The 23,832-nt window shown below is 38.6% G+C and overlaps 1 long non-coding RNA gene across 6 annotated transcripts in view; it reads right to left on the reverse strand.

The window, feature by feature from the left end:
* Nucleotides 1-23,832, reverse strand: part of LOC116653631 (uncharacterized) — a 130,334-nt gene that overhangs the window by 15,981 nt on the left and 90,521 nt on the right. For 4 of the 6 annotated variants that reach the window (XR_014948834.1, XR_014948835.1, XR_014948829.1 and 1 more), the window contains 2 exons: nucleotides 11,798-11,922; nucleotides 9,441-9,547 (listed from right to left, as the gene is read on the reverse strand). This is a non-coding gene — a long non-coding RNA (uncharacterized LOC116653631). Of the gene's footprint in view, nucleotides 1-9,440; nucleotides 9,548-11,797; nucleotides 11,923-23,832 lie in introns of those variants that run through there. The other 2 variants (XR_014948836.1, XR_014948830.1) reach the window with 1 other exon arrangement.

The raw sequence follows: 23,832 nt of genomic DNA on the forward strand, positions 1-23,832 counted from the left end.
AAAACAGTCTCTGAACTGAACATTTCCTCCTATCTCTCAACAAGAAACAAAAGTAGATTTTTTTGTGTCTGCTTCCAAATCCAGTGACATTCTAATGGGAGGCATGTCAGAATAACTGATTAGGATAAAGACCCATAAATCACAACTAACCTGGTTGAATCAGCTCTTCCCTGCAGGTCTGTACAGAGACAGAATTCTTTCTGCTTCTCAGAGAGCCAGCCCAGGAGGCATATCATATCAGTTTTAAAAATCCATGCTGAAATGTGAGTCAGAATAATGACAGTGGGATGATTATCACTGTAATATTAGAAATGCAGCCTTCCCTCCCTCCTCACTGTAAGAGAAATGGTTATCTTTCTGTTATGGTTATCAAAGATTTTAAGCCATATACCTGATAGCATTCCACTTGGCAATAACTCAGTAAATAAGCAGACCGATTAGTATGTGTTCAATGGGAAAATTATAGCTGTAAAATGTTTTTTGCCATTTTGAAACAGATCTACCTTGAATTAATTGTTTGTACTTGCAGTTAGTGGGTAAGCAAATGCTAGAAGACATTCAAGGTCTGATGAGATGGATCCCAAAGTGCTAAAGGTGCTGGATGACATCCCTGTGAGGCCACTTCCAATTGCTTTTTTAAAAGGTCATAATCCAGGGAGTCTCCTGAGGACTGGAAGAAATCTTTGTCACTTCTATCTTCAAGAAGGGGAAGGAGGAAGATCTGGGGAACTGTGGGGTTGTCAGCTTCAAGGTTAAGGTGAGTTGCAGTATTCAGCATGGATTAGTGAAGAGGAAATCATAATATCTTATTTACGTGATAACCATCTACAATAAGATGATTGGCTCAGAGGCTGAGAGAATGTTATGAAATTGAACAGAATTCTTACATCTAGAGAGGAGTAATCTCATCCACCAGCACCAGCGTGGGCTGACCAGATGGTGGGCAGTTTTGTAGAGAAGGTCCTGGTGGACACCGGGATGAATACGAACCAGAAACATGCCTTTGTAACAAAGGCAGCCAGCAGCATCTGGGGTTGCATTATGTAGAGTATTGCCATGGGGTCACCTTCCCCTCTGCTCAGTTCTGCTCAAGCATATCTATAGTGTTGCATGCAGTTCTGGGCTCCCCAAAACAAAAAGGACATTGAATTAAAGAACTGAGTCCAGTGAAGGGCCATGAAGATTTCTAAGTCTAGAAATACTTGTCATATGAAGAGAAGGCTCAGGACAGAACTTATCAGTACATGTAAATACTGAAAACACAGAAAGAAGACAGCCAGAGAACAGGAGAAAAGGCAATGGCATACACTCCAATACAGGTCATTTCATTTTAGTACAAGAAGAACATTGTTGTTTTTTTGTACTTCATACGTGGCTTAAAACTCCAGTAAGTTTGTCGGGGGGGGGGTGGCTTTAGCCATAGAGATGTTCAAAACTGGATGGCTGACCCAGTTGTTCTGAGCAGTGGAGTTGGAGTACGAAAGCTCCAGAAGCGCCTTCCATCCTCAGCTCGGCTGTGACTATGCACTTAACAGCCAGTGGGAGATTGATGAAGGAGAGAAATAGGATGATAAAGAACAGACTCTGTGACCCTGACTCTGTGCATAATTCCACTGTAATCAATGAAGATACTAGAAATCAGTGGTGCTGCTCATGACAAATGAGAGTGGCTTTATTTTTTCAAGAATTATACTCAAGCATCCTTAAGATCTGTAAAGCCCCAAGCAGCAGAAAGTGCTTAAAAGCAATGTGGTAAGGTGTTTTGTTGTTGTTGTTGTTTCGTTGTTTGTTTTTTAAATGACATTGGGGCTGATCAGCAAATTATATTTTATCCCCAAAAGACAGTATGTTGCAAATTACGGAGCTGAATTTGATCTCTGATATTAACTGTTGGGCAAGGATGTTTAGACTCTCACAATCTGTCTCTCTCTCACTACAGTAGTCTTTAGAATGCAAACAACCGATGATGAACATTTGCTGATAAACTCTCAGAAAGACTTTTTTTTTTTTCTCTCTCTCTCTCTCTTTCTCTCATTTGCTGTGCTTTATCTGAAAGGTGAAGTTTTCCTCAAAGGCAGGCAATGCATGAAACTTCAGTAAGGGGAATCAAACTGCAACCCTTCTGCATCCACAACTGAGCCGTTAAATTAACAAGAAAAGCAAGATGTCTTATTTCTTTCAGAGTGTCATAGAAATGAAGGGATAGAAGAGGAAATACTCTGTCAAGTACTCAACGGAAAGCATGTTTTGTTTAGAATTGGTTGTAGCAGAATAGCCAGATCTGCAAGAAAATAGAATTGAAACCACACCTTTAAATGTATGTGCCTTCAGAGTAATCATAACAATGATACAGCAATGGCAAATAAATAAATAAATATAGAAATAATAATCCAAAGAGCTCTTTAACCATAAGATGCAATCCAAAATGAAAATCAAATTAATGCTAATTTATGTTTGCTTTAATGATCTCTTTTACCCAGAGACAATCAGTGATGACTGTGACATTAAAGTACCAATGATCATGATACCAATGAAAATATCCCAGTGTGAAAATACGGATGGGAGATTAATTCCTTCAGCATTTGCCTTTGACAACAGCATCAATGGGGCAGGCTCCTCAGAGCAGTAAGCCTAGTCTGTTGCTGTGCACTCCATCTCAATAAATACCACCACCCTTAACAGCCAGACAGTTCCTGAGCAAAGCTAAGAGGACTCTATATGCTGTTTCCAAAGTCAGTAGAAAAATCTATGTCAGCTTCAGAGGCAAGAGGCATTAGTCACAAGGCACAAAATACAGTGAAATTAAGTCAGCCAGGAGCTCTAGCAGACCATTTCACTCCATTTGCCCTCATTTAAAGATTAGGGAAATAAAATAAACCAAGATGTTCAAGATGCTATAAATAGAACTAAATAAATAAATAAAAGGTAAATTCTGAATCCAAAGGTAAAATAAAAAGGTTCTATTCTATAAAAATACTACCATGACAACTTCTGCATATGTGTGATCTAAAACAGAGATGCCACCGGAAGACTGAAGGTGACTCCAAAAATGCAACAGCTTACCAGAAGACAAAGCAGCCGAAGGATGGCTACTTAATCTCAGTGAGTGAAAACAGATATTTTAAATACACCCTCTCCTCGTTTTATCAAGGGCTTCCATAGATGATGCAGTTACTGCATAAACCCCCAAACAAAGAAGAAAAGAAGTAAAGAAAACCAACATCAGTTAGATTTCAGTGAGAGGGGGAAAAGAGGTCTAAATCAAGTTGCTGCCCAGTATTACTTTTAGCCTCTACAGATCTGGGATAAAGTCTGTCAACCTGCAGTGTCTACTTTTCTCTGACTCCTTATCCAAGACAAACAGTACACCTTTCACTGTCCTTGAGCCTGCTGTACTGAATACAGTCTTGGGGCCACAGTCTCCAACAACAGACTAGCAGAGGGTAAGCGCAACAGAACTCTCATCTCCCCTGTAGTTTGCAGATATCACTGCAGAAATCTCTATTTGCGCAAACCCTCTCCGCTATGGAATGTCACTTCTTGAGCGCTCAAGAACAGCATCTGGTTTCTCTCTGCATCATGGCTGCTATTAAATGTACTGGTTTCATCGTTGGCTAGAAAAAAAAAATACAGCACAGCTGCATAATGAAGACTACCAAGTATTAAATTCATGGGGATTAAGTAATATGTGAATTCCAGAAGATAATTTAAGAAACTACAAGAAGCGTTCTCCAAACTAATAATTACACATTAAGAGAGCTCACAAGACATTCATCTATACTGAGTGCAAATAAAGTACAGAATGGACAAACACACACAGCCACCTGAAGCATGACTATCTCCTTTGCACTAAAACTGGCACTTAGCTGTATGGGTTGCTAAATTATAAAGAAACTGTAGTTAAAACAGCTCTGTGCATCCTAGAAATAAGTTATACAACCCATATCTCAGTTTTCAGCTGGTGCGCTGCACTACTGATTTTTTTTTTAAACACAGCTCATTCCCAGAAACTTCAAAGTCGCAGATACTCATACATGTGATTTCAAAATACTTATTTTTTCAAGCACTTCATAGGGAGAGAGAGTCTTCAGAGAAGAGGATTCAACAGAATAGAGCAGTTGGGAGAAGCTGGTGGCTTATCCTCCAAGGAGAGGAGATGGAACACTGACAGATAATCATCTTCTGTATTAGGAAAACAGATATAATGACATAAGGTTGTTTATTTATACTACAAAATTTAACGGTAAGAAATTAGGGGTAATTTCTAACCCCAACAAATGCTTTAGTTCACAACTCCAATTTGTTGGCATGATATCAGGTGGCATTTATTTTCTCGAGATTCTGAGCAAAATGAATTCTGGGTGGCCATAATACATTCGTGAGATCACAAGATTGGACTTGTGATCTTGTTTACAGTAATTAATTAGATTTGTGTATCAGTGTTATGCTCTTGCCTATTGCAAAAATATCTCCTTATTTCATACTCAGACTATGTAGAATGTTCAGAGCTAAACATTTTGGGCCAATTTGTAGGTTTTGACTGTAATAATCTGCTCTTTTTCAGATTAGATTGCTCGTCAGCAAATGCATTTAGAAATGAAGTGACATGAAGGGGCCTTAAACTGCATCAGTTTGCTCAGCATATTCCTTAATCCAGGAAATTCCTTCTGCAAACACTTCTACATGAAGCTGTTTCCTTATCTTCTCTCTGCTTTCCAGTTAGTATGGAATTGTATAGAGAAATTTCCCTGTGACATAAGGCCAATTAAAGCATTGAGCCAGTACCAGCACATACAGTCAGGTAGGTTTTCAGTCTTCAATAGTCCTTCACAGAATAAATACAGCCATTATTTTCACTCCTGTTTGCATCAAAGCTTGTTTAGATCACCCAGTATCTACCAAGTGCTAAAGGATCACAGGTACAAATTTATACAAGGTTAACAAAATAAGCAGTCAGGAAAGGAGAGCAATGAATAAAATGAAACTTGAATATGCACCCATAATATTTCAGAAAAGAATTTAAGATGGATACTTGAATAAACAAGCAGGAAAATGTGACCATTCAGAAGTAGACACGTGTCACTATTTAATCAGTGAAATGTCACTGTTGTTAATCAGACTTAGCTTTGGCTACCCAATGGAAACTGCATGTTTTCCATCCCTCTTCACATTCTGAAAACATCAAATAAGTATCTACTATTTAAGTGGATTTTTGTTCCTTTGCTTCCAGGACACAGCTTAGTGCCTGAAATGTACAATTGCTATACTATACTTCCTATAAGAAACCCTGTGCTCTACACTAGTGGCTTATTTGTTTTCCTTACAATTTAAACATCACTTGGCTCTATCGCCTGGTATTTCACAGGGGAGAGCATTAAGACAGCATGCTTTATCTCAAAGAATTTCACGCTTCACTGGTATATTTCTGGTTGAAGGTGTTAGATATCCATTTAATAAATATTTTAGCCAGGAAGAGTACCACTGCTGTTTTAGAGTCTGGTATTTTCTTTTCTTAACACATGGTTAGGAAACCGCAACATCCATTCCTTTCAGCCAGCCTTCTCCAGGCGTAGAACAACTCCAATGGCACTGAAATTTCAATTTCAGCAGAGATGGGAAGTGTACCTGAGAGACTAAAAAGTGCTGAGGGCAGCAGAGCAAATTTATCATCAAAAGCACTCATAGCATGGGATGCCAGGCAAACTTTGTGTTAGCCACATGGCTGCTGGAGCAGCGCAGCTTGCTTTATTAACAGCATGCAGCAAGAATCAGCATGTCAGCATTTTTCTGTTTCTTTTTTACTTCCTAGCCTGCAGGGGAGCCTTTAAATCGATCAGTAAGCGAGGTTCTCTCGGTGACGAAACTCAAGAAGTAAACTGTATCATTTATAGTAGGACAGTGGAGCTTAAGCAAAGAAATAGGACATCCTTAGTCTGACCTAAAGTCACAGTCGACCAAAACCTTCAAATTGAGAATAGTGGTGACATAAGCAAAGGCCACAGAAGTAACTCGAGGCTAGAAACAGGTGGCACCAGGTCCTTCAAGGCAATGTCTACATTCCAAGCTCGCTCATTTACAGACCATAACAACAAATGTGCCTCAATAATTTATCTACTAAAATTAGCTTGCCTAAACTGTAGCCACTGGGAATTACTTCTGCAACAAATTATTTATCATGGTCTGTCGATAGAGCTGTGCTGTCCTCATAGTATTATACAGTAAAGTTTATCATAAAATTCAGTGATGTTCTGCACTAGGCAATGTTTACACATACCTCATTGTTTGTCTGTCATGCATGAAAAAACCCTGGGTGAATTTAATGTATTGCATATGGTTCAACTAAACAAGCTTAATACTCTAATTAGTACTGTGAGAACTGCTAGTGTTTGTGCTAAGACTGACTGCTTACACCAATTACTGATTTCCCCCTGTGAAAACTAGCAACAGTAAGAATAGTAAGAATGAATGAGAAATAGAAAGAATTGCTTTGCTGGCAGTAAAAATATCCCCACAGCCCGTGCTGATGTCTCCCAACAGTTCATGATCTGTGATATTGCTGCTTCAAGATTCAACACAATTTTCATGTGGAATGTAACCATGCTCTTTGTTCTGAAAATATATTAAAAACAAACTAACAAAAAAACCAACCAAGAATAAAACCCACAAAACAAACTTATACAAAAAACACTGCTCAATACACAGATAAAATAGCACCTCTGTTGCTGGTATCAAGAGAGAGTGTTCCCGTGTGAGGGAATATACTCACAACTTCAATTTCTCCACACAGAAAACGTGTATTCTGGTGATAAATCCAGTGTTTGAACTCAGCCCATATACTGTCTCACTGATGTTTCACAGGTCAGCACAACAAAAAATGTTTGGCTGCTTTGATCCTAGAGAAAGCATGTCAGAGCCGAAAAAGAAGCCTTGATAAGCGTGAGCCTAAAGAGACCCAGTGATTTGAATTTGAAACATCAACTGCTAGTCGTGCAAAACCGACAGTGTTAAAAGTGGACCTATATATCATCTGAAGAAAGAACATTTGTGTTTGGAATGAGGGCCACCACTTCTGAATATGGACACAGACTGTTCTTTCCCTTATTCTCTTCCCCACAAATTAGTCTCTTTTCTATACTGCTCTTACTGCAGCATAATACCAGAATCAGAAACAACAAAACAGAGCAGTATGCAAACCATTGCTATTTGTTACACAAAGAACGATTGTGCTGTTTGGGTTTGACTATTCAAAGATAATAGGCAGCCAACTCTGAAGTGAAGCTCTATGACTGAAATCTAAGTCATCTCTACCGAATGTGTAGTTGCTGCTTAGAAACCCGTGGGCCTTCAGGTAGTACACAGAGAGAATGGCTTTAGACAACAAATACACAACAAAGAACTTCAGTGTTTCCTACAGCACTGCTAAGCACTACTAAATGGGGATGCATGCAAAAACCCCAGACTGGATCATAATTAATTGTGCACTAACTTAAATACTCCAGAAGGGAGAAATGTGTACCAATTCCCCTCTGGTCCATTAGGAAATCAAACCCACACCAAAAAAAAAACCAAAAAAAAAACCCTATATATTTAGAGTATACAACAAATACATACTCCTTTATTTCAGAAGAACATCACATCACCTTATAATTTCTGATTCTTCTTTGGGATCATGTCATTGGACAAACACGTTACACAAAATAATCTATTGCCTCGAAGATCTTTATAAACTGGAAAAAGGCATTGCAAAGCAGGATTTTCATCACAAAATGGCCAGTACATTAGCTACTACTGTTTCTCTACAAATACACAAACAGAAACCTCACTGCGCTGTCCCTTAGGGCTACCAGCATTTCCTATGTAGATCTATAGGAACAAGCATTAATCTAATTTGCAACACGTCTTTCTGTGGTCACATACAAGACAACACTTTTCTAGAGAGCTGCATGTTATGTTAATTCTGGAAGCATTAACTCTAATCCTAATTTTGAGAAAACCCAAGCTCTTCATCAGCATTTGCCGGAGTCCTATCCAGGTGAGCACAAAGTACTGTTACAAGCTTAGTTCAAGAAGCGCAAAGACAGTATAGACTTGGGCAGAGATATGTGCAAAGGCTGTTGACCAAATTCAATATGACTGTTTTACTAGCTGGGATTTTTATTTTAGTTTTTAGCAGCTTTAGCCATTTCGACATTGAAAGAGATGAATGAATGCACTGATCAATAAAAGAAGAGCAAGCAGCAAAAGGAAGGATGCAGTCACTGAAAACCAGATTATGTTTTGTTTCCATACAGTACAGGACTAAACTGTCCCCTCTTAAAACTTCAACCACATTAGTCTACCAGCTTGCAAGCATTCCCTGACCTTTTCACTCTACATTCAGTGGCAGAAAACATTTCTATAGAAATAAAGACAGAGGAAACTGGAGCCACAGACTGAGCCTGCCTCTTATCAGTGGTCTTTGACTGAAAAGCAAGTACCATTAAGAAGATTCATTATGCCCTAATTATTCATTCCCAGTGACATATTACCTGCCTCCCTAATCCTAATGAGGACTAATGAGGCAGAATATTTGGCTTTCATGTATACTTTTCTGTTCATGGAAGCTGTCCTGCCTCTTTTCTGAGAGATGCTGTCATTTGTTTTGACAATAATGACTATAAGTCTGTGCAGGTCAGAACAATATAACATCCAGATTTTGATCTCATACACATAGCCTTTTGTCAGTGCCTAAGTTAGTGCTCTCTCTCCAGTATCTCAGCATAACTTATCTTACAAGAGATGGACAAAGAAAGTTGTCCTTATTTAGGTACAGGAAGGGAAAACTATGAAGGAATTGCTCCTTCTGGAGAGGATGTCAGGAGAACTGTTAAGGTGAATGTTCATGTATGTTTAGCAACTTGTTATGCATTGATAAAAACCCAGGTGTCACCTGACGCCACTGATTTCAAAAGAGAATTCTGCTTAAAAACCGAGGTCACAACATGGGCACAAATTTTTGATAGCTGTGTCACAATTGCCTCCCCTCCCTTAAAACAGGTCATCAAAAACTGAAGCTACCACTCAGCCTCAGCTCTTCAATTATGTTCTCTCACAACCTCTCTGGCATAAGAGTCTTTCTACAAAGAGAGAAAAAAAACCCAGCACATTAAACTGTCAGTCTTACCTACTTCCAATTACCTTCCCTAAAAACACGACCCAGAAATTAAACCAGATTAGGTGCACATAATAACTCTGATGGGGAGAGCATGCAGAGCAGGTGATTTTATGTTTGGCTTTGCTTTCTGTGATACTCAGTTTAGGGACTGAGTGTTGCCCACAGACAGCCGTGCTGTTCTCAGACCTACACCTGAAGGAAGACAACCATCAGTTAGTCAGCTCCCCCATACAACAAGACATCAGTCTCATTCTGGTATAGACAAAGACTCTGTTTAAGCCTGACTTACCCCTGAACACAGAGGAGATGTATGAATTTGCATAAGTCACAGGGTCTCTCTGCAGAACAGCTTCCAGAATGGTAGCAGAAGCATCATGTCACCATGTAAATTCACTGTATAAAATGGTAAGACAGATGAAGATAGCAGAGAATATCTGGTTATATAGAGAGTTTGAAGTAAGCACTTCTATTTTTAAGACTGCCACTTTGATTTCTGTCCTCAGGAATGCCCCATGGAAAGATCATTAGATGCTCAGTGTCAACATCAGCAGGATCTGATTTATTCTACAGCACTAGAGGTAAAAAGAAGAAAAATTAGGGGTTGAGAATTAATGCTTCCTCTTCACAAGCATTTTCCCAGCTCCAGTTTCTTATAACACAAGTAATCCCTGATCTTATGTTCCAAACGCCGAAACCTCCACAGAAGCATTAAACTCACACTTTTCAAGGGTCTTTTCCAGAACCCTTTTTGTTTGTACTGTAGGAAAAAGGTCATGGGGAATATGTCATTGTTCTAGAGATCACAGTATTTTACCTATCCTGAAAAAAATTCAGAGGCTGAAAGCAACCAAGAAGTGTCAGCAAGAAGGCTGAAACTTGTTGGATTGTAAGCAGATCTTTAGTGGCCATGGAAGCTAAGTGAAATGGGTCCCTTGTTGCTTTCCATTTTAAGCGAAGGGTCACTACACTTCTAGCAATTTCTTGAAGGGGGAAGGTGATAAAGAAAAAAAGCAATGCAGCAGCGCTGCTTGTGTGTACACATGTGGCTCTGATCGAACCAGTTCAGCATGAGCATCACAGCTCCCACAGGATGTTAATTCTCTGCCCCTTCAGCTATGCCTGAGGGTTGCAGCTAGGACCATACTGCTCCACACAACTTCCAACTTAATAGCTGTGACATCCACATTCAAAAATCCTTGGCTATATCTCCCTATCTCCCAACTAAGAGGAACACGTAGTAGAGATTTGCCTCTGTAGTTTATATGTAAAGTACAGGAGAGCTTCTCTTGTGAGAAAGACACACCAGAAAGAAACACCAGAAGCAGCAATCATCATACCAACCTCACTTCTACTCCAAGGCTTGGTAGAGCCAACTAGTAAACTGGCAAGAAGTATTTGATGATTCTCATGAAGTATGAGTGGCGCAGGTATTATCAAGCACCAATGAGCAAATTTCAGGAAGGTCAGCTTGTTTGACCTCCCATGCTGCCAGGGGAGAATGATCTCTTAGTTATCACCTTCTTGCTTTGAAAATCAGCAAATATTAAAAATAAACGTGGTTAAAAACCTGCCTGCACATCAGAAGATTTTTTACTTGAGAACTGCTGATATATTTGAATCACTTCATCAATCTCAATTACCAAACCTCACTCACAGCTGCTAACAAACCTCTGATGGAATTAATAGTGGCAAATGATAGAACTAGTATGATAGTACGCTCTTAGCTGTACTGAATGTGGATAGAAATTACATTTGAGGGAATTAGATTATAGCTCTACAAACAATTAAAATCTCATCATACAGCAATTCTTACAAGCACTGAACCATTTTCTGATGGAGTTCCTTTTCTAACCTGTGCATTGTTAAGACCACACAGTTTGCTCCTCTGCTAGGTGTACCCAGCCATCCAGAGCTCCAGCAGCTGTTAACTACATTTATGAAAAGGCACCAAAAACTGACCTGCTTAGTGAGATAGTATGTGTCTACCAGGCTGATACCAGAACTAGAAAACATGTGGCAAGCAATTGCAGATTTAGTGGAAGTTTCTTCCCCATGTCTCTGGCCAGAGATTTTCCTGTCCCTTGAAGCCCCATCAAGGAATCTCACTGGCTGAAGAAAGCTGTAAAGGATCTAACCCAGGTCATTTTGCTAAAGTCTGAAGTCACTGGTAAGACTCAATGTCATTTTATTCCAATTCGTTTTGGATATCATTTTACAACCATATAGTGTACACACAGGGATGAAGTACTTTGAAGAGCTCAGACACAAGCATGACTCCAAAGAAAAACCATTATCTTAATTGTGGCCTCAATGCTAACAAAGACAAGAAGTTCAGCACACCAATTTTTGCTCTTATTTATGCATTTGTGTCAAAAAATCTTTTGTGAGGCCGCAGAGTTTTTCCCCCAGGTGCTCTTTCAGCATTTTTTTTTCCTCCTTAAAAAAGCTCATCGAAAAAACCTAATGCAAAATTACCACTTGTTTGATTAAGAAAAGACAACGTGTGGGAGCACACTCTGTTTTTAAATAGAGCACACTCTGTTTTTAAATAGAGCTCAGTTTGCTTGTTTTGTGCCTAGAGGGGAATAAAAATGAAAGCAAGTAAACAAATAAGAGTTAGAAGAACTATTTTTCATCACTTACCATTAGCCAGGCTGACGAGGTGCTTCCAGCCACACTTTCCCCATCCACCTTTTGCCACCCATGTATCTTGTGGGATTAGTGATCTAGCAGGAGACGCTTTGAACTTATGCATGCACCTCTTTCATCTGTGGTTTTAAAGAAGAAAAAACACACACAATATTAAACAAAACAAAAGGCTTTTGCAACAAGTCTACTTTGCTTTTATCCCCTTGAGGAGCTGAAACTCTCTCTAAGTAAAAAATAAAGAAATAATTATACATGTGAAACATCTTTTAACTGACTCTTGGGATGAAAGAATTGAATCTGCTTTGAGAAAAGACAAGGAGCACATCAGGATCTGAAGAAATTAGAAACAACAGAAGGAATAAGACTTCATACGAAGTATTACTCATGTGAGAAAGAAAAAACACGTGAGATAAAATCAAAAGGAAACAACTAACACAGCAAGCATGGGAATTGCTAGCAAAGCTTAGGGGACGGCACTCTATTCCCGCACGGTCTGTGTGCTCTGGAGCAAATGGCCACAGAGACTGCTCTGTGTGTGGTTATACTCAGAATGCCACTGCAGCTTGTACTTATATGATACAGGGAATTATAAGTGGACTCCTTACAGAAACTCCCATGCAAAGGAAGTTTATACATATTTTTTTTTGTCCCTCTGAATATTCAGGCCATACTGAAGTTACTCAAAGAGATATTCAAGTGCAACACTAATGAGAATGCAGGAACATCACATAACTTGAATAAGTTAGTCTGGTAACTACAGATTACTTAGGTTAACATACAGATTATAAAGCTTCATTCCTCAGTTATAAACACAGAATGTGATGAAAGCAAACTCCCATGCCTCAAAAGAGTACATGAAGGTTGAAGAGAAAGAATGAGTGGGAACACAGATACTATTTAACTGTCAGATATCTGAGTCTAATTCTGATTTACTGAATGACGTAATGGATAACTTGCCAAACTCTAAAATCAAACTCAAGAACAGGATTAATAAATTCTCACATTCATTGATGAAAAAAATGAAATTTTACTACGATACCTTCTGTATGTGTTGGCATTTTGGGAAAATAACCACATAAGCAGGAAGCAAAGCTGCAGGAACAGCTTCACTCTCTGTTAGCAGGGTGAGCTTAAAGTTAATTTCAAGTGGAATTGGACTGGATTACAAAACTCATTCAGAAATGTGATTTTTTTAATTTTTTTTTTCTGCTTGTGATTAAGAAGCCTTGAATTCTTTTATTATTATTATTATTATTATTGTTTTTTAATTTCTTGATTTTCACTCTGACATTACAATAATAGACAGTGGATATGCTGAAAAATTAGTTGAAAGCAAAGAAGGGCTTCAGTAGCACTAAAATTGATAAGCCTACAGGAACATTTTCACTAGTGGAAAGTGTCATTTTTGGAGTGATAAATCTTTTCTATAATTATTATTAAAGAGCTACTTGCATCTATAGTATCTCTCCTTGCTAAGTTGAGGATTGCCAAAGAGTGGGCCCTTTAACAATAAGCTGAGAAACAGAACTGGAAGAACCTTGATTCTAATTCTGATTTTACTTTCAGAGTCCTGAATGACTTCGGGCAAGGAATTTTCCATCTTTTTAGGCCTCAGAAATGAAATTAATAGTACCTATTCTCTTAGTTAAGTACCTCTGTATCACTTAGCTTTCAAGATGACATTTCATTATTACCACTATTCTCAGTTTCCAATATGAGTTTCAAAACCGAGGCTGAGATGACATTTCAGTAGCAAACTAATTTTGTAACAGATTTTACTAAAACATTTAATCTAAGAAGTACATGACACAGATGAAAGCATATGGTGGAACAAATTGATAGCAAATATACAGACTGGAAATTATATTTGGACAAACCAGTATCCATTTTTGTATTTACTTTCAGCAAGCATTTCAATAACTATTTTATTAGTTCAAATATGTATGAAATGTGAACTTTGAATTCATACATTCAGTTATTCACTCTAAGTATTCAATTGTATAAGTAACTGAAATATAACCCATTCTAATAAATGGACATAAGGCATCGAATCTGAGGGAAGAAAGCTGGACTATGAGTTGCATGTAATTCCATATGAAAGAGTGGTCAGTACGAGCACACTGATTTTGGAAACAGAGAAGTCCAAAAATTATTTATTATTTTCTTGTAATTTCAGTAAATTGATAATGAGAAATCCTTACACACCAAGAAGGAGTGACAGAAATTAATCAGAACATCACACACTCAAAATGGCTAAACTCTTATCTGACATTCATTATTTACTAGTCTAAAAGACTACAACTTAATATTCTATGAGGAAACAGTTAGTTTACCAGACTGGCTTTAATTACTCACACATCTTAATTGCTGTGAATTATATTACATTGTTTTGAATAAGCCAACCTCAAGAAAACAATCCCAGTCACTTGAGAAGGTAAGCTATCTATTTTATTCTACTTGCCACAGAACTACTCTTATTTCATTTTCAATATCTGCTATTATGTTCCACCTACAAGGGAAAAATAACAAAATGATATTATGCTTTCTTGTCCTTTCACTACCTTGGATTAGATATAAAAGCAATGAGATAGTTGATTGTTGAACATGGGACAGTGGGGATAGTGGGAAGGAAGAAACTTTTGTTGGGAGCAGATAATACCATTATGCCATGTAAACAATACCATCTACACTTGGAGTCTTTCTGTGTTGCTTAGCTTTTAGAAAATAATTTGTGGATTACGATCAGAAACATGTGATGTGCAGACATTCCTGGAATACAGGTAGTATAGAAGTGTCTGAGATTGTACAAAAAACACCAGAAAGAACCCCTGCATTCATGGAGTTCACGCTCTTGACTCATGGTGTAAAAGTGTTGGTAAGATGTCTTGGTTTCTATCAGAGGCTTGGATCAGGGTTTGAAAGGAGACATTAGTTACTGTCAGCAATGTGTAGAGAAGATCTATGGCAAAAGCAGCCTCCAGCAAAACCTACAGTGGAACAGCAAGCAAAATGATCTCACTCCAACCTCCACATGCCATTTCACTCCTCTGCCTTTAATTTGGTCTTCATAGGTCACTCACCCTTTGGATGCTCCTTGCTCCCATCTTCTAGTTCCTCACAGCCATAGCTCTAAGACTGTCACTCAGCCTAGAAGCATGAGTGCCATTTCATTAAGAGATAGCACTACATTAAACCACACAAAAATCCCAAAGTCACATTACTTATTAGTATTTTAATGACTTGCATGCCTATACTGCACTCCTACGGTAGAGCCTTAGGGTAGCTCCAAGCAAGCTGAAAAAAACCACTGAGCTCCTGTACTGGACCGTACCCAGGCTCATTAACCTTGCCTCTGAGCAGGGTTAATTAGATCACACTAAGCCTCTAGCTAACACAGGGACTGTTCTGCATTGTGCCATTCACACGTGCCCCTGTGATTCAGCCGCATCAGCAAGTGTGGGAATGCAATTTCATAATGTTCCAAAAGTGATTAATTTTGCCTCATAGGGTCATTCTTTCTTCCTACTGACAGGATAACTAGACAGCATTTCTGGGTCTTCTCACTGTAGATAAAGGAGAAAAAGTTACTCCAACATACACACATACCTACATATCTCCATTCTGCTGACTGAGTCAGGCCAGAGGGACAGCCTCCTGCTCAGCACTAACTTGTGTGAGAGTGCTGGCGAGGAAGCAATATAATTACCAAGGTTTCCACACTGTTCAATATATTGGAAGTCAGGGCTCCATAAGGTAGCTTTTACTGTAATGCAGTTCATGGTCTGGAAATGACCTAGTCCCCTCTCTCAGTCACATTATGCGTTTGAACAAATGTTCTTGTAATCTGAACTGGTTGTATGCCTGATACTCTGCTTTACCAGTAATGAGGTTGCTTGCATGTTTATGTCTCTCTAACACAGTTCTGCGCTGCACCACACAGGTACGTACAGCCTTCAATCATCAGTTACTTAAATCAAGACATGAGATTTGTGCGCTTTCCTTGGGACAATATATACGCATCTCCATCAGTACCAAGAAACTGCAGTTGTAGTAAGTTGTATTTGAACCTATTTTTTGTAAATGAATTTTTAATCTTATCTTCACGCTCACTATCATTCTTTGGGTTTGTAAAAACAGCAAAAACGTCAGACAATTGTGACTTTCCCCTCCAAATCTGTATTATTATTCTGTTTGAAACTGAAGAACAACATCCAATTCCTGGTTTAGTAGAACGCCCTTATAACCCTCCAGTATTCAAACAACAAAACAAGTTTAAGTTGTCAAAGTAAACTAACTGCACTGTGGTGACAGGTTTATACATGGGACTTGTTGCTATTGTTCCTCTTGGACTTTGATATGCATGTTTACTGTAGTCCCATTAAAAGCAGTAAGGAAGATTCTGGCAGGAAAATATTTGAGAAATCTTTTAAGACTTAATTCTTTTTAAATCATTTATCCTCAGTGGATTTCAGGTCCCATAGTTCACTTTACTCATGCTGCATTTTTCACTGAACAGCCTGCTCTGGCAGGTTGCTCACAATGGGATGACAGCATCTCAGCTTGATCTCCTGAGAGGAGAGAAGGAGAAGGCTGCATAGCAATTGTCAGATAGACGAGTACATGAAATATTACAAGCATCCACATGGGTGCTGTGTGGGATACAGGAACATAGGGAATGAGAAAAGCACCTCTTTGGATTAGCTATTTTGTTTTGTTTGAGCCAAGAGAATTATTTAACTCAAGAGAGTTAATTACAGTTAGCAGTATTGATATGCAATTCCAACCTCGGAGAGCAGAATAAATCCACTCACTGCATGTGTGTATGTACATTCATAGACACTTACTGACTGCTATCTGAGAAAATTACTGTAACATTTGCATTTGTTTTTTTTTTTTCTCCGCTGTAAGGAAAAAACAGATTTAAAAAGAAAAAGAAAAAAGAAAAAAAGAAAAAAGTCTTTTTCCTTCCACAATAATCTCACAGGCTTGGAAAGAAAACTTAATTGTTGCACTTTGATAGATGACACCCAGATTTTTTCAAGCTTTATTCTGTGAGTAAATTTTCCTGCAGCAAATTTCCTTATAATTACAGTCCTGATTAAAGCAAGCATTTCCAGAGTCCTGATAGCTTTGCAAATCATACTGACTGGCTTCTCTTACAGCTAACAGGAACTCACTTCGTAATGAAGTTTTACTATGCAACGTGACTAAGCAATAATGTAATTAACATTTATCTGAAGATACCCCTCATTCTTTTAACTAATGTATGTATATATCCACCCCCTCTTTTTATGCTGGTTATTTCATAGAATCAGAGAATGGTCTGTAAGAAGTTATCCTTTTATATCATTGCCTCAAAGCTCACTGGTCTCAATTGTAAAGGGCCACAATGATCATCTGGTTTCAACTCCCCTGCTATGTGCAGCATCACCAACCGCCAGGCCAGGCTGCCCAGAGCCACATCCAGCCTGGCCTTGTATGCCTCCAGCAATGTGAGCATCCACATCCTCCTCGGGCAACCTGTTCCAGAGCCCTCTGAATGAAAAACCTGAACCTCCCCTGTCTCAGATCAAAACCATTCTCTCTTGTCTTATCATTGTCAACCTATGTAAACTGTAGTCACCCCTCCTGTTTATGCACTCCTGTCAAATATATGAAGGCCACAAAGAGTTCTCCCTGGAGCCTTATTGGAACAAAAACATGACAAATACCCCACCCAAAAGGAACCTGGTAATTTTTGCACTGCACTGGGAAGAAGTAATGTTTGAAGGTACTTAGAAGTGAACTCTAACACAGCAATAGGCATGGTGCTCAAAACCCAGCCCAGCACTTGAGCCAGGATACTCTCACAGTTGAGTAACACTGCAAGGATTTTTTTTAAATTATTATTATTATTTTGCTTATTTCACACTAGCTTTTAACAGGGTACAAAGTTTAAGTAAATCTGTCATGGGTTACTTATATTTACCTATGCCTGTGACAGGGGGGAGCCACACCGTATGGCCCCCCTGGGGCCCGGAAAGGAGGGGGAAAAGGGGAATGGGATAAAAACAGCAGCAATCTATGGAGGAAAAACTTATTTTACTAAATATGATATCAAAATACAAGATAACACAATATAATATAATTGAGGCTAATAAATCGAACAAAACAGAGAGAGTTCCCAAAAACCAAGAGGCCTACTGTGGCGACACGGCTGGAACGTTTCCCACTCTCTGAGAAGTTCGAGAGAAGAAGAACGCTCCAGCCTGGGAACATGACTATATAGCATCCTGGTCCCGTGACTTATTACTGACTGTGTTGTTCTCTGGAATATGTAGTCTTCTTCTGTGGACTGCACATTCAATAGAAGTATCCATACTTTACATGATGTTATGATGTGGAATACTGATAGCAAAATTACAAAATTACAAAACCACGACATTATTCTACAGTATTTGGGATCTGTGAGTTTCCACGGTAGGAAGCCATTGATTTTTTGTCCAAATCCTGTCTCCAAAGCTGCTCACCTCATCCCTTGTTTAACGCCACTGCAGATGGTTCCTCCCAGTGAAGCACCATGATTTGCCTCCAGCCTTTTGCAATTCCGCTTCCTTCAGTTGATTCCACCAATTGCTCAAAATTATCATACTCTCAGAATACTCAAGGCCTTTCCCTAGAGCTTATTACCATCTCCAGATTTATTAAGTGCATTCTTTATTTCATTATTCAAGTTACTAACAAAAATACCAAGTAGTGCTAGACTTGGGATGAAAAAAGCAATAAAAAACTTCGTTGCTCTCCTACCTGTATATGTTAATGCTGTAAGCTAACATCTGTCACAGTGTTAGGAGACGTGATGGAAACACAACGTAATGTAAAGCTTATTTCACTTCTTAAAAAACAAAAAGCTGCAACAGCATCTGCAAAAATGAGTCAGTCTTCCAGATACAAAACTGTTGCTTTCAATTATTATAAATCTTGTCTAAACAATATGGCATGCAATCCAACCTCTGTATTACTATTAACTACACGGGGAGGAGCCTTTCATACACTTTCATTTTCAGTGCTGGATCCTTCCCTCAGCATCACTTGGAAGATGCTCGCTAACCACTAACTAAAACCGCTTGACATCTTTCTTCTTACTGACAGATATTAGAGCCTAACTCGTCAACAAAATTAGACAGAATATCTATGATAATAGAAAGGCTATAGGAAAGCTGTCTAGAAAAGCTGAATGATGAAGAAGTTGCAAAATTGAATTATTCTATCACCCAATGCCAAAATTTTGGGGAGACGAAGAAAACGGAGAACAAACCACAGCAATCTTCTGTACGAAAAACATAGAGAATAAAAAAAGCGGTGAGGAAAGTTAAGTCTTAAAATTCTTCAGATTTTCTAGGCAATTGAGGACAAAGCCCTCCTTTCTCCCTACAGTAATCCTGCTTTGTGTATATTATGTATATATGACAATTCAATATTCACAGCTTAACTGAACCATTTTCAGTCTACAGGTACGTGTAAGAGTGTTAGACTATTAGAGCAGAGACTCATCAAACAAAACAGGGATTAATATCCTTCCTTGAGATTTGACACTTCTGAAATCCTTTATTACTGAAAAATGGGAGAATTTATTATTCATATGGAAAGCTATGATATACGCTACTGCTATCATTCATTTTCTGATAGCATTAAGAAGAGCACTGCATTGTTTGCATGAGGTTCAAGGTTAATGCTACATAACAGACTCTCCCTATGTTGTTTTTTTCTGTGTGAAGAGATAGGAAGGCTGCAAACTGCTTACTGAAAGGCAATTGCTTCATATATGCAGTTCCTATTTTATTGCAAAATTTTGGCGATGGACTCCCAGAGCATTAGTCCTGACTCTCAGATCATGAGTCCAGCACAGTGCTCAAGTTAAGCCAGACCCCTAGAAATAACAGCTAGCTGCCACAGGTATTTCTCTTGACAAAAGGTAATACATATATACACACATATATTTGTACATAAAAAACAAAAGGTGTGCATAGCCAGGACCAGCATCAGATTTTTAAATGCATCCATTCTGATCAGACCTCTTCTACTAGCCCCTGCACATTTTTGCTGTGCTCACCAGTGCTTGGAAACAGCCTGAGTTATATTAAACAGAAAAAACATCTCTTAATCCCAACAGTGCTTCATATTCCAGAAACATATTACTGCCTTTATAAGAGCTGTGTCATAATGGGACCACCACTTAAAAAACCCTGGTTTATTCTGGGGGCCTGGAGACTTGTGTGCAAACCAAATACATCTGTCAATTGTCAGTGCAGACCCAAGCGACACATTCGCAGATGACCTTGTTACTTACGGCGGAAAAGCAATGGGACCGCACTGCCATGCCAACATTTTTCAACATGCAGAATGACAACTGTCACTTGGTGCCTGGTGTCCCATCAACTCACAGTGTTTCCAGTCACCTCTTTTTCTGCTCCCTCATGCATAGAAACACCACATCTGCAATGTAAGCCAAGAGGTACTCTGGGTATTTCTTGAAGTGACAAAAATATCCACCCCTTCAGTGCCGCCCCACTTAAGATTTAGTTAAAAACTCTTGCTCTGTTATTTGTAAGAGTACACTGATGAAACCGACCCATTTTCACTTAGTTACCTTCTGGTGATATGTTAATTTGGAGGCATTTCTGCAGTCCTTACTGCAAATCCCACGTCTTGCACAGAAGCTGCTAATCCTATACTCAAGATTGGTCTGCAGCACTTAGAAGTGACTCCTGATCCATAGGGCTACTTTCTGATTTTTTTGTCTTGACACCTTCATCAGCTGTACTCCTCCCCCCCAGAAAATCCCACACACTTGGTCCAAGTTCACATTCACTACCCTGTTTGTTGCTGCACCCACAGACAGTCATCCAGTAATCAGTTCTATTTAGGAGGAGGGGTCCCCAGAGGGGACAGGTTGCCCAAGGAGGTTGTGGATGCCCCATCTCTGCAGGCATTCAAGGCCAGGCTAGATGTGGCTCTGGACAGCCTGGCCTGGTGGTTGGCGACCCTGCACATAGCAAGGGGTCAAGGGGTTGGAACTGGATGAGCATTGTGGCCCTTTCCAACCCAGGTCATTGTATGATTCTATGAATACATGAAATTAAAACAGGAAACAGTTGAACTGACAGCATTTGAGCTCACTGGGGGAAGGAAAAAAACAGTGCCTGAATAATGTGAGAAAATGTGAAATCTCTTATTTCTGAGATCCCTTGCATCTACTGAGGTAAAGCGTATAAGGGCAGGCTTGAATTATCTGTGATTTTTAGAATAGCCTTTGAGATTCCGATGTTTCAGTTGATAATTAAGTTCCCAACTTAAGCTACCCTCTATTTGTACTAATAGATTAAATAGATTAAATAGATAAAAACACGATTTCACAGTCAGGTTAGCTTCCAAAGCATTCCATTAATACTATTTAGGTTCATGGTACCTAATGTTCTGTGTGGACCTCTATAGAATTATTTCATGAATATGCTTTTATTTCATTGTTATTATTCATTACTATTATTACAGTTATTTCATTCAATATCGTATTGAATATTATGAAGTCATAAAAAGCATTACATATTGTCAGTTTTCTGCTTTGAATAGGTGTGTTTGGAGATTAACTAAGGAATTTCAAATTAAAGTATCTCTTTTGACAATAACAGAAATCCCACACAATAATCTATGCTCTAAATTAACATAAAACAGAATAAAAACAAAACAACAAAAAAAAAAACAACTCCAAAAACTTCCATTAAAAGAAGACCCATCCTTTTTGGACTTTTTGAGAGAGTCTGAAAAAAAGGGTTATTGCCCAACTGTTAAAAATTTGCATCATCTCCTGGAAAAAAAACCACGCAATTCACTGTGCCATCCTCAGTTCCATTTGGTGCAATGGAAGCAGAGAAGAAAAGAGATCTCATTAAACGCACCCCTTGGTTTCAGCAGATGGGAGTGCTTAATATCATTTCAGTCCTGATCTCACTTGTTCCTGCACAGCAGATGCAATATATAATTTACCATAGATGATGGCATTTGAGATAATTCAAAAATCACTGATAAGATGAAATTATATCAAGCTAGATACAGCCATCTGCTAGGATTTCAAGGATTCACCCGACAGTCACTTCTTTCGTTATTTGAGCCTCTTGAAACACGGGACTTTGTACATATACTCTTGAAAGAGTGACATCTAAAACATCTATCTCAGGGATACACATCTGTGTTTTGTTCTGTTCTTGTAAGAGAGATGTAGCCACGTGTACGAGGCATTCAGAGATGCTGGAAGTTCCTTTTCCATGGAAAAATAGGTCAACCATGTATTTAAAGCTCATACAAGACTGACCAGAAGGAATAGGGATTAAAACTAAAGACCTTCAAACACCAGTCATTGAGATGGAAAAAAAAAACCACATAAAAGAACAACTGGGAATCGTCTACTGTTCAAAAACTGTGTTCTTACAAGGCAGAATTTTTCTTTACCTACACTTTTTGTGCAGTATCTATAAAGTCTGTGGATTCCTGATAGTCTTTTTTTCCCCATCATATTACAAAACTTCAAAACAGACATGCTAAACAACAAAACAAACATGAAAAAGGGATGAATGGGAAACAGAGATGCTATTACCATCATCTTACAGTACGTACAAAGTAAGGTATAGACATATAGACTGACTAGCCCATCATGGCAGAGAAAATCAATGACAAAAAAGAGAACCAAGCCCAACTCTCCAGTTCCAGAAGGCCTCACACTGTTGCAAGGAGTATCACAGTCCTACTATTAGCAGGCTTTTGAATGGGGACATCTGGCATCCCTCTTCCTGGCTGTGCTTTCATTGTCAATGGACAACACAGTGTGGGCTACTGTACAGTGCAATTATTGAGAGCTTCTTAAAATGCATTACATGTACTAGACCTTTATATAATTCTATAAGTTAAATATTATATTTTCCTTCATGACCACTACAAATTCCTTGGTCAGTTTAACAAATGAGATAGTCCTAAACATGAAAGGGCCTCTCTCCAGAATATCAAACAGGTTGCTACAACCTCATGACACAAAACACTCATACTTGAACATAAAGATTTGATGAGAAGAAAATAAACACTAAATAAAGAAAGCAGAGATCTACCAACTGAGATGCAGAGATTCAAAGACACCCCCCTTTTGCCTTCTACATCCTGCTTTATAGTCAGCAAACTTCAGTGCAGAGGATTCAGTCAGTTGTCGTGACTGCAGCAAAACCTTTTAAGTCCTTTCTGAGTTTAATCAGCACAATTTCCAAGAAGACAGAAATTTATAATACAGGTAAAAAGTATATATTATCAGTAGTGAATGACTGTGTCCAGTTTTCTGCATTACATCTCTACAAAGGAGCTGAAAAACTGAACAGTGCTTATAAAGCCATCTTACAAATCACTTAATCACTGTAAAAAGTGTCATTAAAAGTTACAGGTTAATGACTACTCACATTTCCTAGTTGCTATCATGTGGAAAAGGTCTCTGGCTCTAAGGACTGGCAGGGTAACCAGATCCAATGGCTGGAAAGCAGTCAACCACAAAAACAGGGTAAAGGAATTAACGAATGGAATTATTCAGCAAGCAGTGCAAGGGATTCCCTGTGAAATGAAGGCCTTAGCTTCTGAATATTTCTCTAAAACCCTTGGTTTTCCCACTAAGCTCAGTGTGGAATTGGGTGAAAAAAACACAAGTGTTAACCACAGCACTTGCTGCTCACAGTTCAACAGAAACATTTCCATCTTATCTGCAAAAAGTGTTCGGTGGTTACATGATTATGAACTGAAATTAATAAATTGTTAAGGTGATTTACCCGAAGCGTACTTAAACTGTCATCTGAAATGAAGGCTGAAACACATCATCTTATCGTTCTGTCAGATTTAGGGGATGTAACATAAATGACACCGAGATGCCAGCAGCAGCATTCCAGCCTATTGGTTTGTTGAAGAAAAAAAAACCAATATTTTTAAAACAGAGCTTTAATTACAGCATACCTAATGAATATTAA

Source organism: Coturnix japonica, chromosome 8 (assembly GCF_054131305.1).
Source record: "Coturnix japonica strain WE chromosome 8, WE-NBRP24, whole genome shotgun sequence".
NCBI classification, from domain to species: Eukaryota; Metazoa; Chordata; class Aves; order Galliformes; family Phasianidae; genus Coturnix; species Coturnix japonica.